The 22277-nt window shown below is 49.4% G+C and overlaps 1 protein-coding gene across 1 annotated transcript in view; it reads right to left on the reverse strand.

Annotated features, from left to right (window-relative positions):
- PRRC2B (proline rich coiled-coil 2B) overlaps positions 1-21893 on the reverse strand; it is an 84754-nt gene extending 62861 nt beyond the window's left edge. Inside the window, 1 exon segment of the mRNA XM_043916570.1 lies at positions 21704-21893. The gene's annotated coding sequence lies outside the window, so the exon portion shown is untranslated.
- Positions 21894-22277: the final 384 nt, after the last annotated feature.

The following is a 22277-nucleotide window of genomic DNA, read 5'->3' on the forward strand; positions in this document are numbered from 1 at the left end:
GAAAGGAAGGAAAGAGCCCACTGCCACACCGAACACACCAAAAAGCATGAACCGTTCGGGAATGGAAGCAGAGAGCGGGGCTGGATAAACAGGTCAGGAGACAAGCAGGTCTGGAAAGGACATGGTCACCAGACAGTATGCTTGTCCAGTCTCAGTCAGAACATAAAGAACCATCACCACGCAATCCGGGATGAGATGAGTAAAAAATCCCATCCTTCTCCAACATGTCAGTGTCTGCGGAAAAAGAACATTAACACAGGGATAGGTGCCGACCACCGAGTTCAAGTTCTCAGATGTGTGCTGCCCACTCTGTAGCTGACGAGGGGTTACTCAGCGCTGAGCATGTGGAGGCAACAAAGACCCCAGCCCGCCCTCCAGAGCAGGCTCCACAGTGCCTTCCGTGGAGGGCCAGACTGAGCACCTCCATCACATGTCAACCACCCTGCCCTGCACTGCTGCAACCAGGCAACAGAAAGCAGCAGAGCTGGGTTCCAGCAAAACTCCATTTACCAAAGCAGGAAGGGGGCCGGAGCTGGGGGCTGCAGCCAGCTGACCCCTAGTCTAAATGGAGAAGTAGATATGAAAATGGACTCAACAAAAAGGGGTTCACATATGCCCCAGGATGGGGTGGGGAGTGGGGAACCCCACCTGGGTTTGCAAGGGAGCTTCTGCTGTCTCACCCAGCGATAGCACCACCAACTCCACACCTCCAGCTTTCAGTGGCTCCCTGCAGGGCCCCAGTCAGAAAATCAGGTTGGCCTGCCAGAAGCAGCCCCCCAGCCGCCCCGCTCCACCACATCTCTCCAGGCCCTAACAGGCAGAAGCTGGCCCACCTGCAAAGCTGGACCTTGGGCCCAGTGGAATGACTGGGCAGATGAGGTTTCTGCAGGACAGGCATGAGGCATGACTGCAGAACACAGCACAAACCTCCACAGCGAAGGAGAACAAAGGCCTGAGGGAACAACAAAGGGCTGGGAAGGATGCGAGTAGAGGGGTGCAAAGAGGGCCACACCCCCAGGAGACAGCACGCTTGGGAAGCTACAGCAGTTAAAAATAAGGGCAATAAGGGCGAAGGCCCGTGCTGCAGGGACTAGAGCCCTTCCCCGCCCCCACTTCTCTGGCACACTTTGGGGTCTGCAAGCCTCGTCCCCGCTTCCCTGAACCCCGTCCAGCCCTAACCACTACCCCCACCAGAACCAAACCAGGTCACAGGCACCTGCTCAGACACTTTCAACTTCATCCTGATGCTCACTGGAGGGTCAAATCCAGGGCCAACAGGCGACCCCACACCCCCACCACTCTCGTCCCCATCCCACCCCCGCTGCTCTCCTCTCCCCAAACTCAGGTCGGCATGTTACCTCCACGCTGGCCGGTTTCCCTGTGGATTTACTGAGATGAACACTCTGCTATGCACCTCGCAGGCCTGGCATCAGGAATAAATGAATGAAGAACACAACACCCGCGGCCCAGGGCTCTCCCGCAGGTCGGTCCCGGGCTCAGCACCACCACTGGCCTTGCAACACCACTCAATCTTCTGACTCCTCTGCGGCCAGTGACATCTCCAGCTTTCTGCCTACCTCCAGGCTCCAGGGACCTGACCCCTCTCTGCCGTCTCACAGCCTAAGGACCCTGATGGCAGAGAGCAGACCTTCAAACCCAAACCAAAAATTCACGAGGGTTCAGGATCTGCCTGTGGACGCCTTTAATTAATTCTTAGGAGACAGACATGTGCTTTAATGCTCAGAAAACCCTTGAGATCAACACTCCACTGTGACCACATTTTGAACAGCACTGAACTGCCCCAGTTTCAAGGCATCCCACGTGAAGGCAGTTAGCAGGAGGTATTCAAGGCAACCACACGCTGGGGTGAGGATAGACTTGAGGTAGACAGCCCTGGTCCTACTCATTCATTTACCCCTAATATGTTTTAGTAACAAGGATTATATGCTTGATACAGAAAAACCATAAAGCTTAAAAAACAAAATGAAAAATGATCACCCGTCAACCAGCTCCCAGTCACACTGCTGGACCTCTTTACCAGCACAAGTCACTGGAATGCAGGGGCCACTGGGCTGCAACACTAATTATCTGCCTCCTGCTACTCGTTCTGTTGTGGTTTGTTTCCTATTGCAAGAGTTCAGCAACGGAAGTCAAAAACTACTATCTAAATCCTAAACAGATCTTTGTTTTAAAAAATTATGAAAACGATTTTAAGGAAAGCTTAGAGAATATTGCAGACAAGCTGAGCACAAGCACTGGAGGCCGCTGTCCCAGCCAGCCGTGCCTGTCACTCTCCCCGCCCCAGGCAGCCAGCGCGACTGTGTTTACACCCAAAGCCCTTCCTGTAGGAATGACGTCACCCACAGCAGCTGGAGTCTGGGCACTAGAAGCAAGCTGGAGGACTAACTGGCAGGAAGCGCTTTTCTTTAGCACAGGAGACAGGACGCCTTCCAACCTTCCCAAACCCCAGGACCTCACAGATCCACTGCTGAAAACAGGAAGGTAGACAGAGAAAGACTGGCTCTATCACCAGGGAGCAGCCACTGCTGCCGCACGGGCTCTGGGGGCAAGCCCTCCCCACGAGGACCAATTCCCTCCAGCAGGCAGCAGCTCTCTCCACACAGATCGCCAGGACGGAAGGAGCCTGTGAGCCCAAACCCCGCCATGGGGGCAGAAGATCTACTTGGAAGGCTGTTGGAGAGACTAAAGATAGTGGTCCCAAGGTGCGATGGAGACCTCCGTGGCAGAGCAGGAATCCACCAACAGGCATGGTCACTCCCCTAACCCACCCCCACTGAACCTTCAGCCTCCCTCCCTTCTCAAGAGAACAGAGACGGTTCTGTAAGGACCAGGTGCCAAATGGCCAGACATCCCAACCCACACTTTCTTCGGGGCCTTGCAAACCTCTGCAGCCACAACTGCAAACAGCAGCTCTAGATGTCCTGATGCTAAGAGAGAACCACCACTGATCACGTGGAAAAAAGCAGCTGAGTGGTGTCACTGACACACACACACACACAATTACACATACGTACGTAAACATGACTGTATACCTATCTACATGTGCACAGACATCCCAGAAATGACCCTTCATTCAATATCACTTGATTCACAGAAACTCTTTAAAAAGCAGGGGTGTTCTGGCTAAACATGGCAGAAGGACCACAGGCATTTATGGCTCATCCTTCCAAAACCCTCTAAAACAAAAACAAAGAGAAGCCAAAAGACAGGGACAACTTTAGCAAAGAACAGACATGAGCAGTAACAAACTTAGGAGATTAAAGGATCCTAGAAAGTGAGGACTCCAGAGAGCTCAGCACGTCCAGGAGCAGGGGGCCCCGTAAAATCGCAGGGCGGGGACGGGGAGGGTGTCAGAGCTGGGAGCACTTGCCGAGAGTAGGTAAAACAGCCAGCTTCCCACGTCAGCTCCCTTTTCCCCTCCCCTCTGGATAAATTAAGAGAAGTCTAGACTTGAGAACACCAGGGTCAAAGAGGGTGGTGGGAGTGAAGAAAGGAGCTAAAAACAGAAGCTAAGTGAAAACCTGAGGAGCAGACCCTGAGGGCCTAAGACTCCCTCCGCTGTTGGCCTCACAGGAGAGAGGGAGACAAACAAGACTGTCTCCCTCGAGGTCTCCACACTCCTGACAAAGAAAGGGTCTTCTCTCGAAAATGCAGGCTCTTGGGGGCTCAAGAATAAAAGGATGGCTTCTCATTCATCCACCCCACCCCCAAGAGCTCCCTCTGACCCACCCACCAGGTTTTCCAATCATCTGTGTTCACCTGAGATCTCAACTAAAAGACAGAAACCAAATAAACAGACAAACAAAAGAACCTGGAGGAAACAAACAATGCCCCAGAAACCAAAGTTTTTTTTTTTTAAATTAATGTCCTGAGGAAATTGAGAAGATGCTGAAAAAAAAAAAACAGGATTTTTTTTCTCTTAAGGGGCAATCAGAAAACAGGGAAAAGCCTGAGGAAAAATTAAAGACAGGACAGCCAAAACCCCATAATGTCAGGTTAATCATAAGAAAAGTACCAGACAAATCACAACTAGGAGCATTCTATAAAATATCTCCTCAAAACTCTCAAGGTCACTGGAGACAAGGAAAATCTGGTAATTGTCACAATCTAAAAGAATCTAAACGTGACAACTAAACATCGTATCCTAGAACAGAAAAAGGATATTAGGCAAAAATCAAGGAAATGTGAATAAAACAGACTTCAATGTATAAACACTGGTTAAGTAGCCAGGACAAATGGACCATAATAATGGAAGATCTTTTTAAGAGAACTGGAAGCAGAATAAACAGAACCTCCAACTTTTCTATAAATCCAAACTATTGTTACAAATTTTAAACCTTCACATCAGTAGAAGAAATGCAACACAAAGGATCTCCCAGAAAAATTAACAAGGGGATAGATGAATACTAGTCTCTACTCCTACCCCAAATTAGATTAATCCAAGGGTCCAAATTTAACTAAGATTTCCAGAAACACAAGAGGAGGGAAATTATCAAATAAAAATTACACGAGAAATTCCCAGAGCTGAAGTATACAAGACTGCAAGGACCTGCCAAGTGCTCAGAGAAATGGATGTAAAAAGAACACAAGGTACAACAGGAAATTTCAGTACATTAGGGATAAAGACAAGAACCCCAAAGCTGCCAAAAGCCAACCATCACCCACAAAAAAGGTCCCAGGGAGGAACAATGGGAATGGCAGTGAGTCCTCATGAGCCAGTGACCTGACTTTCATGAGCATCATTAACCCTCCTATCCAGCTGACCGAGCCAAGCATGGGGATGGAAGGACGTTTTCAACTCACACAAGGCCACAAAACATTTACATTCTTACAAAGTTGCAGGGAAAATGCTCTAGTGAACAAGAGGCAAATAAATGCAGTAGCCATTCCTGCCTGGAAGCCAGTTCTCCCTTCTTCTTTTCTACAGGAAGTGACCTAGTCCTCCCCCAGGCAGACAAGAGGCCTGAGAGGCTGGCCCGTACCCAGCTGGGTGAGAGGCATGCCTGATCTAAGGGAAAAACTCAGCCCCCTTGCCAGTGACCCACCTGGTTCCTTAGGGACACCCCACACAGGACCAAAACCCAGAACCTGCCCACCTCTGGAGTTCTCCTTACTTGAGCCAATAAATGTCCTTATTGTTTAAGACAGCTTAAGACAGTTACTGTTACTTAATGCTCACATTCCCCAACCGATGATACACACAGGATGCAAGAAACAAGGGATCCAGCACAGAGGGACAAGACCCAGAGGGACCACCACCCAAGGCCCAAGATGGCAGCTGCGCTACAGCAAGAGCGGGCCGGCCCTGACGAGAGCAGGGCAGGGGTCCCCAGGGCAGATGGAACTGACAGATCTTCTAAGGCATCTGGGCAATTACAAAACAATATGTGTTGCATTTTACTGGAGCATTTGTAATCAAATGCTCCAGAAGATAGGAAGTTTAAAGTACACTTCAATTTATAAATCTTTCCTATTTTGGTAGTGCTTTCTGTATCCTATTCAAAGAATTTTGTCTTCTCCAAGATCATAAAGCTAATTCTCCTGTTTTATTCTAGAAGCTGTTTTCTCTTTTATGTTTAGCTCTGTAATCTACCTAAAACTGATCGTGGATATGATTTTGGGTAAAAAAATTCTCCCCCCACCCCCATACAGAGAATCCAACTTTCCCAGTACTTTTTATTTAAGATTATGTTTTTAAAAAAATTTTGGCCGCACCCATGGCATGTGGAACCTTACTTCCCCAACCAGGGATTGAACCCATGCCCCCTGCATTAGAAAGCTGAGCCTTAACCCCTGGACCACTGAGGAAGTCTCCTCCCGGTACTTTTGAAAAGGCCACCTTTCCCATTTGTCATGTGGCACCTTTGTCACAAATTAAGCGACTATTAATGCGCAGTCTGTTTCAAGATCAGTTCTGTTCTATCCATCTATTTGTCTATCCTTCTGCCAACACTGCGATGCCTTACTTACTGCAGTTCTTACCAAGTCCTCACAGCTAGTACTGTGTTCTTCAGCACAACAGCTGTGTTCTTCGAGGGTGCTTTGATTATCCTTGGCCTTTGATTTCCATATAAATTTCAGAAATCAATCTGGAATTGGAATGACACGGAATCCGGAGACCAGTGTGGAGAGAGGACACTGCTCCTGCCCCGCGGCGGGCATGCCAACTGCTAGCATCTCTGAAAACAGGCAGCCGTCCACCCAAGCCGAGCTAGCATCTCCCCTGGGACCTGGCAGTTCCACTCTTAGGTATGAACCCAAGAAAACACATACTCACACGCATGAAACATGTGTCAGAGTGTTAATAGCAGCCAGCACTATTCGGAATAGCTCAAAATGGAAACAAGCTAAAAAATCTATCACTACTAGAATCAACAAATACTAAATTCACATGAAAGTGAAAGTGAAGTTGATCAGTCGCGACCAACTCTTTGGGACCCCATGGACTATAGCCTACCAGGCTCCTCCGTCCATGGGATTTTCCAGGCCAGAGTACTGGAATGGGTTGCCATTTCCTTCTCCAAGGGATCTTCCCGAGCCAGGGATCGAACCCAGGTCTCACGCATTGCAGGCAGACGCTTTCTGTCTGAGCCCCCAGGGAAGCCACTACATTCACGTAACAGAATACTATCTAACAATGAGAAGGAACAGACAGATGGTAACTAGGCTTACCATGGTGATCGTTTTGAAGTGGAAAAAATACTGAATCACTATGCTGTGTACCAAGAACCAATATAGTGCTATGGGTCAATTAAACAAAGTACCAGAAATTAAGTAGCTAAGTAACTATAACTCACTCACAGAAAAAGAGAGCAGATATGTGCCTACCAGAGGGGAGTGGAGAGAGAAAGGATGAAGGTGGTCAAAAGCTACAAATTTCCAGCCACAAGATAAGTAAATACCAGGGATGCAATGTACAACACGTAAACATAATTAACACTACTGTATGTTATATATGAAAATCTGTTAGCAAATCCTAGGAGTTCTCATCGGTAGGAAAAAAAGTTTTTTCTATTTCTTTAATTTTGTTATCTATATGAGATGACATTCGCTAAACTTACTGTGGTAATCACTTCACAGTGTATGAAGGTCAAGTCACTACCCTGTACACCTTGTCAATTATATCTCAATAAAACTGGAAAAAAGATAAATGAGAAGGAATAAACTCACACACAACTACACGGGTGAAACTCACAAATATATGTAACAACACTGATGAAAGAAGCCAGACACAAAAGCAGAATGAAAAGAGTAATTTTTACATGGGTAGGAAGTACACTCCACAATGAAAATGTAACTGTCATTAACCTATATTTATAGAATAATTTAAAAATGAAAAAAAAATCACTATAAGTAGAGAACACTGGAAAACACAGGAATCTCTACACTTTGGTCTTAAGTAAGATTTGATCTAAAGCCCACTCAAAACAGAAACTAATGAATCATGTGAAACGGTACATCAGCAAACATGTTCAAAAAGTTACTCTGTATGTGTGACTTTACGGAAAACCCCAAATCCTGAAAAAGCAAAAATCTCTGACCACAGTGCAATAAAACAAGATGTAATGAAAGCAGAAGTAAAAATAATGCTATCAGTTGGAAAACCTAAAACTCCCTCTTAAAAAACTTTTGACTCAAAGGGGAATTCAAAACCATAGTTGCAGAATACCTAGAAAATAGCACAGATGGACTAAAGAACACCACACAGAAACAAAGACAAATTTGTACTCAGAGGAAATTTAATCATCTAAAAACTTAAAATTCCTAACAGAAAAGAATGAAATTAAGCATCTGATAAGAAGTCAAAAAAAGACACAACTGAATGTGAAGGCAAGCAGAAACAATTAACAAAGAAAACAGTCAAAGGTAACTTAATGAGCACATTTGAATAAAGCTGAAATTTAAAAGAGGAGTTCTTTGGAACAAAAAATAAAATAGCCACTTAGAGAAAAGTATTTGTACCCTCAATTACAGACAAGACACCAAAGCTCAGGGAGGTTAAATGACTGGCCCAAGGTCACTAGCTTCAGGTTAGGGCACAGCAAAACCTGAACTTGAACCCAGTCAAGTCTGACATCCAGGTACTGCTCCAGGAGTGTTGGGCACTGGAGAAACACTTGCCACTGTGATTACAGGGTCCACGCTGGCCACCAAGGAGCCCTGAGGCCCAAAATAAAATGCCCACAGTTCTCCCAGGCTCTGTCCGTACCCCTGGGGCCAGGGTGACTGTGCAGGCAGAGTCTGGCCCAGGGTGGAGTGGGGTCTGAGCAGGCAAGCATCAGGTAAAGAACCCCACTCTTAATTTAGGGTCCAAGGGGCCCACAGCGTGCGCCAGCCCCAGGATCCTCACCCACTGGGGTCTGCCTCGCGTCTCCCCAAGCACAGCACTTGCTCAGTGGTTCCAGTGACCATCGTCATCATTGCTGATCAGCTTAAAGCTCTTCCAGCCCCTTCCGTCACAGGTAGCGGGGTCAGTCCCTGTCCACCCAGCTGAGTGGCACACTGGCCTGAGCTGAAGCCTGGGAGGATTCAGCTAGAAATCCATCTGCAATCTGCAGAGAGCTACTGGCCTATTTCACCTTTTCAATATGCAGTTAACTTAGCAAGTAAGTTTACAAATAATTTTTAAATAAAAAAGTTAAGGCAATTTCAACATACAGCGAGGGATGGACAACTGGACGGATGTGCTATACAAAGGTCTCCCTGCCCAGGGTAAAACCTTACCAAGGACCTGGCAAATAAAAGAAACACAAAACACATAAGCTCTAGTTTTGTTTCTCCTTCCTTTTCCGCCTCCAAACAATGGCGAATTATCAAGTGAGAAGCACTCTGCAAATGCCACCGTAATCTATATTGTAAAATCTGATTTAGTAGAGAACAGAAGTTGGAGATGGCATTTGTATTGGATTGTTCCTTCTAACCAGCTCAATAGAGCAATTTCTGAGGACCAGTGATACATAAACAGACATGACTGAACTGGTTGGATTCCTGTGACCCCCATCAGGGCCCTGGAACCAGGAGATGAGGAACTTGGGGCAAGTCTGAGCAAAACTCAGCGCCTGGATGATGCTCTTACCAGCCCCCACCAACCCAGGGGTCTGGTCCATAGGTATGTGTCTTCATTTGAATTTACATGGGTTACCTTTGTAATTAGTTATCTCTTTTAACTAACAGGTATTTCTAACACACATTCAGTGTAACAAATTCATATGATCCTAAAATATACAAAACAAGTCAACCCAACTCAAAAGGTAACAATGTGAACTTGGTGGATGCTGTGTAAAGCTATCAGCAGTTTGTGGTCTTGGGTTTTTATTCTACAGATGAGGGTTGTTACTGTATCAGGCAGAAACTTGCTTTCTTTTATTAATACACTGTGGTCTTTTTTTTTTTCTTTCGAGAAAACGCATACCACCCTGAGGCTCTTTTTAATGCCTGCCTAGTATTTCACTGCACATTTGTGCCACATTTATTTACCCACACTCTCCAGACAGACATTAACTTACTTCCAACCATGTCCTATGACAAATAATGCTACAGCCAACATCCTGCTACATGTAACTTTACACGTGGGCCAATACTCCTGTATTGTCTGACATTTCTACAAAGCCTATTTTTAGCCTGTGCCCAAAGAACCGCAGGGCAGAGAGGTAAGGAAGGAGAGGAGAACTGGGACGCCGTCCAGAGAAACCAGCAGGGCTCAGACCCCAGACCTCTATAATCAGGTTCATTACACGGGAAGCCCTCTGGCAGCTCATGCCCACGGGGATGCGGCACACAGCACCCTTACAACAGTCCCTGTCTTCCTCAGGCAGCCCTCTCCACCCACCGCCCTCCCCAGCTTCAGGCTGCACGCGGCCCCAGAGGAGGCTTGTTAGCAACAAAGCATTCCACCTGGAGGGCAACGCCGCCATCTAATCCGAGCGGGGAATTACTCCACCAGGCTGGCAGAATAGTAATTTCAGCTGTGCAGAGGATCCTGCCAACAACGCTGGGGTGGCCGTCCTCACTGTCGCCCCTACAGATGAGGGAGTGGAGGCTGAGAGGTGAAGGACCAGGCCAAGGTCGCACCACGCCCTCTCTCACTCTACCATGCCCTTTCAGAGCTAAGCCGCGTGCAGCAGGGTGTGTGCTGTGACAGAGATGGTCCATCAATAACTAACCACCCCAAGCCACTCCTCTTTGAAGAAAATAAAATCCCAACATACTGAAGGCAGGGCTTCCCTGGTGGCTCAGATGGTAAAGAATCTGCCTGCAATGCAGGAGACCCCAGGTTTGACCCCTGGGTCGGGAAGATCCCTTGGAGAAGGGAATGGCTACCCACTCCAGTATTCTTGCCTGGAGAATCCTATGGACAGAGGAGCCTGGTGGGCTACATTCCATGGGGCCGCAGAAAAGTCAGACACGACAGAGTGACTAAGACACACGCTGTGAATGTGTGTCTTCACACACATAATGAAGGCAGGGGGCTAAAAGGGCTGGGTTGGTTTCAATGCTCTCCGACAAAGTCCAAAGGGCTATAGCCCAGGAATCCGTATGCCATTTATTCTCCAAGCCTCAGACTCCAGAGGAAACCCAGGATGATGACAGTCCCGGGCCACCAATCAGGCAAGACCAGGTCTGAAAAGGAAGAACCCCAAAAAGGAGGCCCAAGTGTTGCCCAAGGGTCCTCAGGAGGATGCCAATCTGTCTTTCCGGCACTGGAGAAGAGGAGCCATGTGCCCGCACGCACAGAGGCTGACTTTACTCACGGGCTATTAATGAGAAACGGCTCTTGTGGGACCAGGCCCCTCCAGACCGAGCTCTGCTCTCGCCGCTCCCAGTCCCGCCCAGCCCATCCTCGCCCCCACTCCCCAGCTGTCACAGACTGTGCTGCCCCTTCCCGACAAGGCCACATCACAGAGCACACGCCCACCTTGCCCCCGCTCCCCGGACTCCCCACGCCGACACCTTATCACCTGCCCGACGCTCTGTGGAGGGCAGCACCTGGCGAAGCCTACTCTCTGCTGCTGCCAGGCACGACCAACGCGGTGCGAGGACTCACCCAGGTGGACAGAGAGGGACCATGGCCCTTTCTAGACAGGAAAGGACCGAAGTGACAGTGCTGGGGAACCACATACAGGATGTCTTAAGTGTATAAACACAAAGGTAGGTTCCTATCTCCTGTTTCCCGGTGGTCACGTCAGGGTAAGCACTCACACGTGGTTAAAACATTCCCATTACTAGAAAACAAAACTATTTAAGATAGCACTCATCTCTCAATCTGAAAGAAAGCAAGCAACTACAAGGAATGACTTATTTTCTGCTCTGTGTACTTTCTGGAGTGTCTGGGGTTTGGGTAACAGACCTGTCCTGTCATTACATTACATTCTTTTCGTGTTTGGGTAAACCGAGCTGTGAGAAGCCCTGGTGGCTCAGTCAGTAAGGAATCCACCTGCAATGCAGGAGACCTGGGATCGACCCCTGGGTGGGAAAGATCCCCTAGAGAAGGAAACGGCAACCCACTCCAGTATTCTTGTGGGGATAATCCCATGGACAGAGGAGCCTGGAGGGGTTCAGCCCATGGGATCGCAAGGGTTGGACACGACTGAGCGACTAAACCACCAGCACCAAACCTGGCAGTACAGAACCAACACGGCGTCCCGATTCTGAGCTAACTAGGTGCCATCAGCACAGCAGCACTGGGAGGCAGGTGCCACCCTCTCTGGGCAGACAGAGAAACAGAGGCTCACATATGGAAACAAGGGTGAAGGAGGTCTGGTTAAGGTCCAGAAGGTCTGTCTGCCTGACACCACGAACTTCAACAAACCTTGTCTTTATTCTTTTTAAGACATTTACCTAAAACTCTACAAGAAAAGAACAAACTCAGTGAAGGGCAGCAGGCAGTGATCAGATGCTCCTTTTGGGGGTGTGTAGTGGACAGTAGGAAGAGCGCCAAGGGGAGGCCCTTGGTTACACTGTCTTGAGCTCCTGCAGGTGAGGGCAGGGGCTGTGAGACTTGAGTTTACATCTTCAGCACAAGGCTGAGCACACAATTAGAAACCTCAACCTCCAGCAAACAAAAGAGCCCCAAGTGTATAAGCCTGCCTGCTCCAAACCCCCAGGCCCTCAGCTAGTGCTGGATCCAGGAGCCATTAATAGCTACTGTTTACTGAGCACCTGCCCACCTGTGCCAGGCACCTTAGAAACACTTCAGCGTAGGACCCACTGAATCCTCCCCCAATGCCAGGAGGCAGGTGTCACTGTGACATTTTGCAGACAAACAGAATGGAGACTCCAGAAGATTAAATCATCTTAATCACCCAGCTCACAAGTGGAAGAACCTGGATATGAAGGCAGTTGACCAAAGCCAAGGGCTACTCTCCCTCAAGGAAAAGGAATTTGATGGATTCTCTCCAGGTTCCCACTAACAGTAACAAGCGCAAGGGCCAGTGCTCTGTATTCCCCACGGCACCCTGCCCTGGGCACTCATCTCCCGGAGCCCCTGACCTGATGAAATCCCACCCAGGCATTTCCAGGGGCTTCACTTCCGTACTCACTTCGCCCACTAGGTGTGAGTTCCTAGAATAGACAGGCGGGGAAAGTGGGAGCCAGAGGCCAAGTGGATGAGTAAAGAACTGGGAGCAAGAGAGCACAGGCCTCCAGATAAACCCCTCCCACACAGTCAGATGCATCAACAGCAGCAAGACCACCGAGGGCTGTAATGCGAGCCTCGGAAACCTCCGGAAGGGCTACTGTGAGAACTCCAAATGGGGGTGGTCTCGGAATGCACGAAGGCTAGAAGAAAACACCTGTGCCAAGTACCCCCCATGACTTTAACTGAAAAGGAAAATCAAAGTAAACCTGGCTACCTGTGCCTCTCCCCACATCGCCCCCACCAGCCCCCCACCGGCCTCATCTGAGCAGATGCCCAGGCACCTGCACTGGGAGTCCTCAGGGCACGCCTTTTCTGCCGTGCCTGTCAATGCCAATCAAACGCTGAGATCCTACAACCAGAACACAGGAAGCCTTCAACAGTCGCTGCTTTTAATTTGGGAAATGTGCACACCCAAAATGACCCCAAACGATGATTCATTTAGAAAAGCCCCCAGTCAGAAACACCCACTCTCATATACGACTTTATGTAAATTGGCACAAAATTTTTTGAAAAAAAGAGTTTAACGGAACTCTTACCGAAATGCTACTCAACGGGAAGACCTCACACTACAGAACATACTCTCACGTGCTATCACACACAAATTATATGTTTGTGAAGACAAATTTGACTGAATTTCACCAAAATTGTGTTATTATCCAAAAATTAGAAACAGCCCAATGTCCACCGATAGGAAACAGGGTAAATCACGTGAATCCACAGATCATTCTCTGTAGTCGCTAAAATAAATGATGTAATCAGTCTACACAGGTCTCATGGAGCACACCAAGACATTAAGTGAGGGGCAGCCTCCTCTAGGCCTACACACACACACACACAACATTAAGTGAGGGGGCAGCCTCCTGTAGACCTACACACACACACACACACAAAACATTAAGTGAGGGGGCAGCCTCCTGTAGGCCTACACACACACACACACACAAAACATTAAGTGAGGGGGCAGCCTCCTGTAGGCCTACACACACACACACACACACACAACATTAAGTGAGGGGGCAGCCTCCTGTAGGCCTACACACACACACACACACACACAACATTAAGTGAGGGGGCAGCCTCCTGTAGGCCTACACACACACACACACACACACACAACATTAAGTGAGGGGGCAGCCTCCTGTAGACCTACACACACACACACACACACAAAACATTAAGTGAGGGGGCAGCCTCCTGTAGGCCTACACACACACACACACACACACGACATTAAGTGAGGGGGCAGCCTCCTGTAGGCCTACACACACACACACACACACACACACGACATTAAGTGAGGGGGCAGCATCCTGTAGGCCTATACACACACACACACACGACATTAAGTGAGGGGGCAGCCTCCTGTAGGCCTACACACACACGACATTAAGTGAGAGGGACAGCCTGCTTTAGGTCTACATACACACACACACACACACACACACACACACACGACATTAAGTGAGGGGGCAGCCTCCTGTAGGCCTACACACACACACACACGACATTAAGTGAGAGGGACAGCCTGCTTTAGGTCTACACACACACACACACACACACACACACACACGACATTAAGTGAGGGGGCAGCCTCCTGTAGGCCTACACACACACGACATTAAGTGAGAGGGACAGCCTGCTTTAGGTCTACATACACACACACACACACACACACACAGGACATTAAGTGAGGGGGACAGCCTGCTTTAGGTCTACATACACACACACACACACACACCTTTTAAGTGAGAGGGGCAGCCTGCTGCAGGTCTACACACACGGGGGAATGGATAATGTGCATAATTTTTCTTCCCTGCTAGCACTCACAAAAAAAAACTTCAAACAATGGTCTCCTTTCAGAGAGACTGGGGAAGAACCCTTATGTTTTCCTTTTCTTTTTTTTTTAATGTTTTTCAATATAGATTAAATTTTCCTAAGTACTTTCTAAAACAAGTCAACTGGGACTATCTGGGCCAAGGTTAAGATTAAGACCTATTTTTGTTTTCTTCTTCCCTACACATGCATATTTTAAAAAAACCTTATAAATATAATTTTTAAAACATTAACAGTATGATAGATCTGTATATATTAGTCTGGGGGAAAAAAGCTCATGATTAAGTTTGAAAATGAAGAAAAGAACAGCATGAGCCCATCTTTGCTCTTTAGTGTGAGAAGGATAAACACACCGAACCATAAATGACGCCTATTGCCTTGGAAGCTGAAGAGAAGAGCATTCATTTTTCTACACATACTTGCTTTTTTTTTTTACCCCCAGTAAGTATATTTTTGCAATTAATTTTATATCAGAAAGAATTCCACTTTATGCTTCAGGGCAGTGTTCCACTCTCCCCAACTATTTCTGAACACTCAGCTCATTCAGTCCCATGGACAGGTTGGCCCTCCCAGACCGGCCTGTGTGTTCTGTACGCCCTGGAACAGAGCAGTTCTTTAAGCTCTGAACTGGATGTAAACAACACCTGCCAAAAAAAGCTCTAAAGAAACAAAGGAACCGTGGAGAGAGTGCTGGAGGTGACCTCCTTTTTCCAGTCGGTGTGGCAGTGAGATCCACCCCCAATTCCACACAGATATGAGCTCGAAGCACATTGGGAAAATTAACTCAAGGCCTGAAGCTGAAGTCCTACCTGCCCCCCCACCCAGAGCACTCTCACCACATCCACATTTGAAGGGCCTAGCACTCAGGAAAGCAAGCTGACTCACTAGCTTTCTTCTGCAGCCCGGGCATTTCAACTTAGAAACACATTTTTAATACTCCGGGCTCCCTATTTTCAAGAGGTGCTTACTTCAAGTCGGCTACGTTCTCCAGAAGGCCGTCCCTGACCGCCTGAACCCAAGCCGAGCGGGGCTCAACTTCTCACCCTACGTGTAGGGATGGAGGGCAGTCTGTGAGAGACACGGAGCACCGGCAGGCGGGAAGCCAAGAATCCGCTCCATGTGACACGCATTCCACTGGGCCGAAGGGCGAGCCAAAAAACAAAAAAATGTTGGGCGGTTCCCAGGCAGTCCAGTGGTTAGGACTTTGCACTACCACCGCAGGGAACCTGTCGGGAAACTAAGATCGTGCATGCAGGGCAGCACAGAAACAAACAAACAACAACAAAAAAACCCAAAGTATTTCTAAGTTGTAGGCCAACTACAGACAAAGGGATAAACAAAATGCGGTTGCTGTGTGTATAATATAGACTGCTGCTGCCGCTTAGGCGCTTCAGTCGTGTTCAACTCTGTGTGAGCCTGCCAGGCTCCTCTGTTCATGGGATTCTCCAGGCACTCGGACTGGAGTGGGTTGCCATGCCCTCCTCCAGGGGATCTTCCCGACCCAGGGATCAAACCTAGGTCCCCTGCATTGCAGGCAGATTCTTTTACAGCTGAGCCACCAGGGAAGCCTTGTAAGAGACTACAGTTCAGCCTTAAAAAGGAACAGAATTCAGACACATGCCACAACACAGATAGATGAACCTTGAAAAACTATACTAAGTAAAAGAAACCATTCACCAAAGGACAAATATTGGATAATCCCACTTATCTGAGGGACCCAGACTAATCAAACTCATAGAGACAGAATGTAAAATGGAAGTTGCCAGGGCCTGAGGCAGGGGGAATGGCTGGGGCGGGGGAGGGGTTGTTAATCAGTGCAGAGTTTCAATGTGCGGAGAGGGGAGAGGATCAAGTTCTGGAGACAGACAGTGGTTGCACAACACTGGGCATGTACTTAATGCCACTAGACTGTACACTTAAAAATGGTTAAAATGGTAAATCTTACATCATTTTTATTCCACAATAATTTTGTAAAAACAAACAAACCAAAAAACCCTGTATTTAAAGCTGTGAAAAGAAAAGCAAGAGGAAAAAAGCAAACAGAAGCTGTAGGGGCTAAGGAAGAATCAAGGAGGGTGACGATGGAGATGGCTGAGTGGCTTGGAAGGCCTCTCTAAGGAGGTGCCGTCTCCCCTCACTGGACACGCGCTCCTGAGGAACATAAGCGGGGCATCCACATCTCAGTCCCAGAACAGTAGATGTCTAACTAGAGACCTTTGTCCACACCCAAGCCAGGAAACAGAGTAAGACCCCAACTTCGCTCATCAAAGGGCTTCGCCAGGACTGAGACCCCCAGAATTCAGTGGTCCAAGAAGGAAGCCACCCTGTGACCGAGGCTGGACACAGAGGGGGCCGAGGGCTGCAGGAGACACTGGTGCTGAGCCAAAGCGGGAGCCTGCACAGCCTCCAGCGGGAATTCTGCCCACAGGAGACAGCAGTGCTGGCCCAGGGCTTCGTAAGCAAGGGCGCTCCCTGAAGTCTTGTTTGGAAGAACAAAAGTGGGTAACAACAATCTAATCATGGAGGACTAAGTAAATCATGACATGTCCATGTAACAGCAATTACACAATTATTAAAAAATCATGTTTTCAATAACTCTGAGAAATATACTATAACATTAAGAGGATCTATAATCCTTGACGAGTGTATATAGCAGTATTTTCTAATTCTGAAAAAACATATAATCAAAGAAAAGAAATACACGAGTCTTAACGCAGTTATCTCTGGATGGTGAAGTTACAGGTGATTTGTGTTTTTATTTTTGTCTTTATTCTGTTCAGTATTTTGCAGTCCCCCCCACCCCTCAGGGAAAAGGTTGCTTTTGAGGGGAAAGCACTTAAAGGGCCTTGCACCATGCCTGGCCAAAGTCCGGCAGTGACTCCTAAAAGCAACACATGCTGTCTCCACATTAGCACAGGGAGGAAAAGGCTGGCAGCTTTCTTGAAAGGAGGAAGGATACAGAGCAGAGCTACAAAACCAGCTGCAGAGGTGGGAGCGGAAGGAAGTCACCTGGGAGAATGTGAGGGACTGCCAGCAACTCAAGATAGACCCTCTCTGCCCACAGACCCTCCCCACCTGCACAACTTCACAAGCCAACACCCTAACAGGAGCAACCCGCCCCTGAGCTCAGGCCACACAGAAAACCACCACCAAAAAAAAATCAAGCACAGCTAAGAACAAGCCCAACCAAGGCTTTTGGCTCAACTGAGGAAGGCAAGCCTCCCTCCCATAGCAGTCCCACGTGCCACCCACAGAGGCACGGCGACATCACCTACAGTAAAGCCCAGGTCCTCCTGTTCCCAGGGGAAGATGCCAGTCCAAATGGCACCTTAGTCACCCAAAAGCCTGTCTAAACAATTTTATTCCATCAGAAAGCTCACCATCTCCCACCTCTCTCTCATCTCCAGCACCACAGGCCATGCCTTCTCTTTTTTTGTTTTACTTTATTTTTTGGTTGTGCCACAAGGCACGTGGGATCTTAGTTCCCTGACCAGGAATCAAACCTGCACCCCCTCTGCTGGAAGCACAGAGTCTTCTAGTGGTCTTAACCACTAGACCACCAGAGAAGTCCTTACTTTTCTTTTTTTAATTGAAATATAGTTGATTTACAATACATTTAAGGTGTACAGTAAAATGATCTAGTTACATATACTTTTCTTTTTCAGATTCTTTTCCCTTATACACTATTACAAGATACTCAATATAGTCCTGTGATATACCTCGTTGCCTTTTTTTTTCCACTGAATTTTATAATGATTTACAATACTGAGTTTCAGGTGTACAGGAAAACGATTCACTTATATGTACATTTATTTTCCAAATTATGCCTTTATTTCTTTGTTCAAAGGACAAATCCAAGGTTCCCAAGTCTGTACAAGCCCCAGAAAAAAATCTTAAGAAAGAAATCAAGCTATGATTGGAAAAGAAGTCAGTCTAGTTTGCCCTGACTAAAATACAAAATTCAGGACACAAACCCCAACATCTGTTAGAAATTTTCTTTTTCACACTGAAATGCACTGCTTTAAAATCTAGTGTAGACAGGCCCTATTTAACACCTGCCCACCCATAGCAAGATACACACCTTTGACAAAAGAGAAGCCTCATTATCAAATTTAGAAATACATGTACTGGCCCAACTGGCCTATTCTGGTTTGAAATAGAAACAAATATAGAAATGAGCAATCTTAAAGCGGTAGAATAATGAGACATACAACCAGCATACAGCCATTAGCAACATGAGTCAGTACTTTGTGCAATGCAAAAAAAAAAAAAAAAAAAGCACAATAAAATAATCCTTCAGGGAAAAAGAAAAAAAAAAACTGAAATTTAAAAGGGATTGGGGGATGAGCTAACCAAAAGGCATAACAAAAATCCCTGGGCCAGGCTCCAGGCAAATAGACCGGGCAGGAACTAGTTCTGACTTGCCATTCCTGAAATTCCTCTCTCCCAAGGTTTTCTGGCTCTTCCTTCCCCAGACTCTCTTTTTACCCATTTGGGCTTGAAGAAGACTGGAGAGGACCCAGAATGAAACAAACCCCTCCACCATGCACACAGCATTAGGGATCCAGTCAGAGCTGAAATTCACAGGTAAATAAAAAGGTTGTGGAAGGGGCAGTGAATTCATCATATCACCACCCAGCTAACCTCCACAGTGCTGGGCCAGACTGAAATGACGGGCCAAGAGGCAGGAAGCAGGGAAAATTGAAAGGATGACTTGACCCACTAGAACGTCTCAGTCACACAGCCAGGAGGCCAGAAGGTTCCAAGGAGGTTTAAAAAAAAAAAAAAAAACCACACACACACAGAGAACAAAACAAAACCAAGGTGGCTGTGGGAATGCCAAAATGAACTGAAACAAACTCCCCACTGACTGCAGAACCACCTTATGTTCAAGCAGAGTCTCCAGGGCCCTTTACAAACAAGTTATAGGTTTGGTCCAGAGGTAACTTGGGTCTCAGCTCTTACCCATGGCCAAGACTGGGGTCAGTCTCCCTGAACTAGCCTCAGTCCTTCTACGGTCTCCCATAAACAGCACAAACCTCAGACTTGGCTGAGTAGCCTAGCTCTTTTGGCATTTCTGGTGCTACCAGGCAAAATCAAAACATAGGCTGCGGACAGAATTCGGGGTGGTTCCATCCACCAAAATGACAGGAGCAAAATATTAGGAATTAGAAAGACACCAGAAAACCAGGTAACCAATAAAAACATACATACAAACATTTTCATCACCTTCCCATGGATGGAAGTGCTTTGCTGCAAATAGTACGTGAGGCTCCCAAGAGCCCCAACAGATACCCAAGGCAAGGCATAATTATTCCCATTTTACAGATGTAGGAGCTGAGGCTGACTTGCGTAAGCTAACCCAAAGAGGACCAGAATCCAGGCTCCAAGGGACACATGTGCCCAAGCAAATGTTAATTTGCCATTCCCGAAGGAAAGCAGTTACCCTCAAGAGGCAGGACTCCCTGGGCCTCTGCTTGTTGTCCTCAGCCTTAAGCATCTCCTGATTTCTGCTGTGCCTTAAACCCAGTTGCGGTAACAGCCTCAGAAAGGGCAGGCACCCCGATCCCAGGGCAGAAACCCACCACCACACAGCCCAGTCAGTGGAGTTCCTGAGGGCTCCAAAGCCTGCTCTTCTCCAGCCTGCTCTCCCCACTGAGCCCCAGCGCTGAACAAGCAAGAGCCCAGTGATGTTCTGTGTCCTGCAGTCCTCCTCCCTGGCCATGCCTCAGCCCAGCACCTGTGGCATCTGCCTGACCACTCAGCACAAAGAGTGGCACCACCAGTGCCTCAGCTTCCATCCTAGGACTTGATGGCAGGTGTACAAACAGCCACAGGAGAAAACACCATTAGGCACCAACTGTGTACCAGGCCTTATGAGGGAGAGGATGCAATGTCCCTACGTGGGTCAACGAAGGCTCAGGGAATCGGAGCTGTTTCACACAAGCAGGGCTTGCACCTCAAAGTCAGGGCCTCCCCAGGCCCACCTAACACCCCAGCACTGCGCAAACAGGGCTAGATGGCTGCAAGTGGATTCCGAGAAACCATGCTGAGACTTCAAACGGACGGTTACAGGAACCAAACTGGATGATGTACAAAGCCACTTAAAATGCACACAAAACCTTACAGAAAAACAACAGTCTCAGGGACAATTGAACAATCCTTGAACCAAAGCCTTCTGAAGGTTTCTCTCGGGCAGCCATGTAGCAAATGACACACTCCGAAGAGCTCCCAGCCCCCCTTCCCCCTCTTCCTTCAAGCGACCATTCCGCTGAAAAACACCTCCTCGGCTCGCCTCAAGGTGGGCTTGGACCTCCCACAGTATTTCGAAAGAGGGAGAAAACGGTAAAAACAAACAAAAAACGCCTTCCAATTTCACGAACGCAAATCCACTCTTCAGAGGCCCGCGATTTCAACAGTAATGGGTTTTACTTGGGGGGGCGGGGAGGAAGAGAGTGGGGGAAAAAAAAAAACCCATCTGGCAGGCCCTGAGCGGAGAGACATCCTGTTTATTATTAAACGTTTTCAGCAACAGAGCATTAAGTGTTTTGAAAATAATGCTCTTGTTCCCGCACTCAAAGCGCGGCCGTCTGGACGGCTGTGAGCCCCCAGCCTCTCGCACCCAGGCAGGCAACCCTGATCACCAACGTCGAGGACACCCGCCGGGGGGCGAGGGACTCCGCCCCCTGGGCCCCGAGGGTCTGCCCCGGGCCCCGGCCCTGCATTCCGCGGCCGCTCTCAGGAGGAAGCAAGATGGGGAGCCGGGCGGCAGGAAACCGGCCCAGACTCCTCTGGCCGCCGAGACACCCGCTGCCGCCGGAATCTGGGCCGGAAAGGCGACTCCCCGGGCGCTCCGCGGCCCCTCCCCCGGAGGCCCCCCGGCCCCGGGGGCGCCCCGACACCGCCGCGCGCCCGAGCCCAGGCCGCTCGAGGCCGCTACAACAATGGGGAGAGGGCCGCCCGCCGCACCCTCCGCCCCACGGTCGCCCCCAGCCCGGCCCCACGGGCCGACGGCGGCGGCGCGGGGCGGGCCGAGCACCCGCGCTCGCGGACAAAGGTCGGCTGGGCCCGAGCGCCGCTGTCAGTCAGCCGCCGCCGAGAGACAAAAGCCGGCCCGGGCCGCGCCGCCTCCATCTTTTAGCGCCGCGCCCGCCGCCGCCGCCGCCGCCCCGGCCCCGCGCCGCCCCCAGCCGTCCCGCGCCCCGGGCCCACCTGGTCTAGTTCCGCGGGCGCGACTGGGCCGGGCGATGGCGGTCGGACGGCGGTCAGGCGGCGGGATGGCTGCGGATTGCGAGGCGGCGGCGCGACTGCTCGCTCGCTCCCTCCCTCCCTCCCGGGCTCGCTCGTCGCTCGCTCGCTCGCTGGAGCCTCGGAGCCTGTGTCTCGCCGCTCGCCTCCCTCCAGCTCTCGGCTCCCCGCCCCCCCGCCTGCCGCCGCCCCCGCCTCCGCCCGCCTCCTCCTCACGCCGCCGCCGCCGCCGCCGCCTCAGCCCGCAGCCGCGCCTCAGCCCGCGAAGCACCTCAGCCCGCGCAGCGCCCCCTGCCGCGCCGCCGGGGACCCGCGGTCGCCTCCCGCCTCCGGGCCCCAAGAGGGGGTGCTGGGGCCCCGGGAGAGGGGGGTCGAGCTCGCGTGAGGGGCCCTGGAAAGGGGCTGCAGGGCCTAGGAGACGAAGCCGGGAGTACGGGGCCTGGGAGAGGGGGAATCTGGGACTGGGGGCCCCCCGAAGAGGCCGGGGGAGTGAGGGGGGAGGGGTGCCTGAGGGGCGGGGCTGAGGGAAAGGGAAGGA

This window comes from Cervus elaphus, chromosome 11, assembly GCF_910594005.1.
Source record: "Cervus elaphus chromosome 11, mCerEla1.1, whole genome shotgun sequence".
In the NCBI taxonomy this organism is placed as follows: Eukaryota; Metazoa; Chordata; class Mammalia; order Artiodactyla; family Cervidae; genus Cervus; species Cervus elaphus.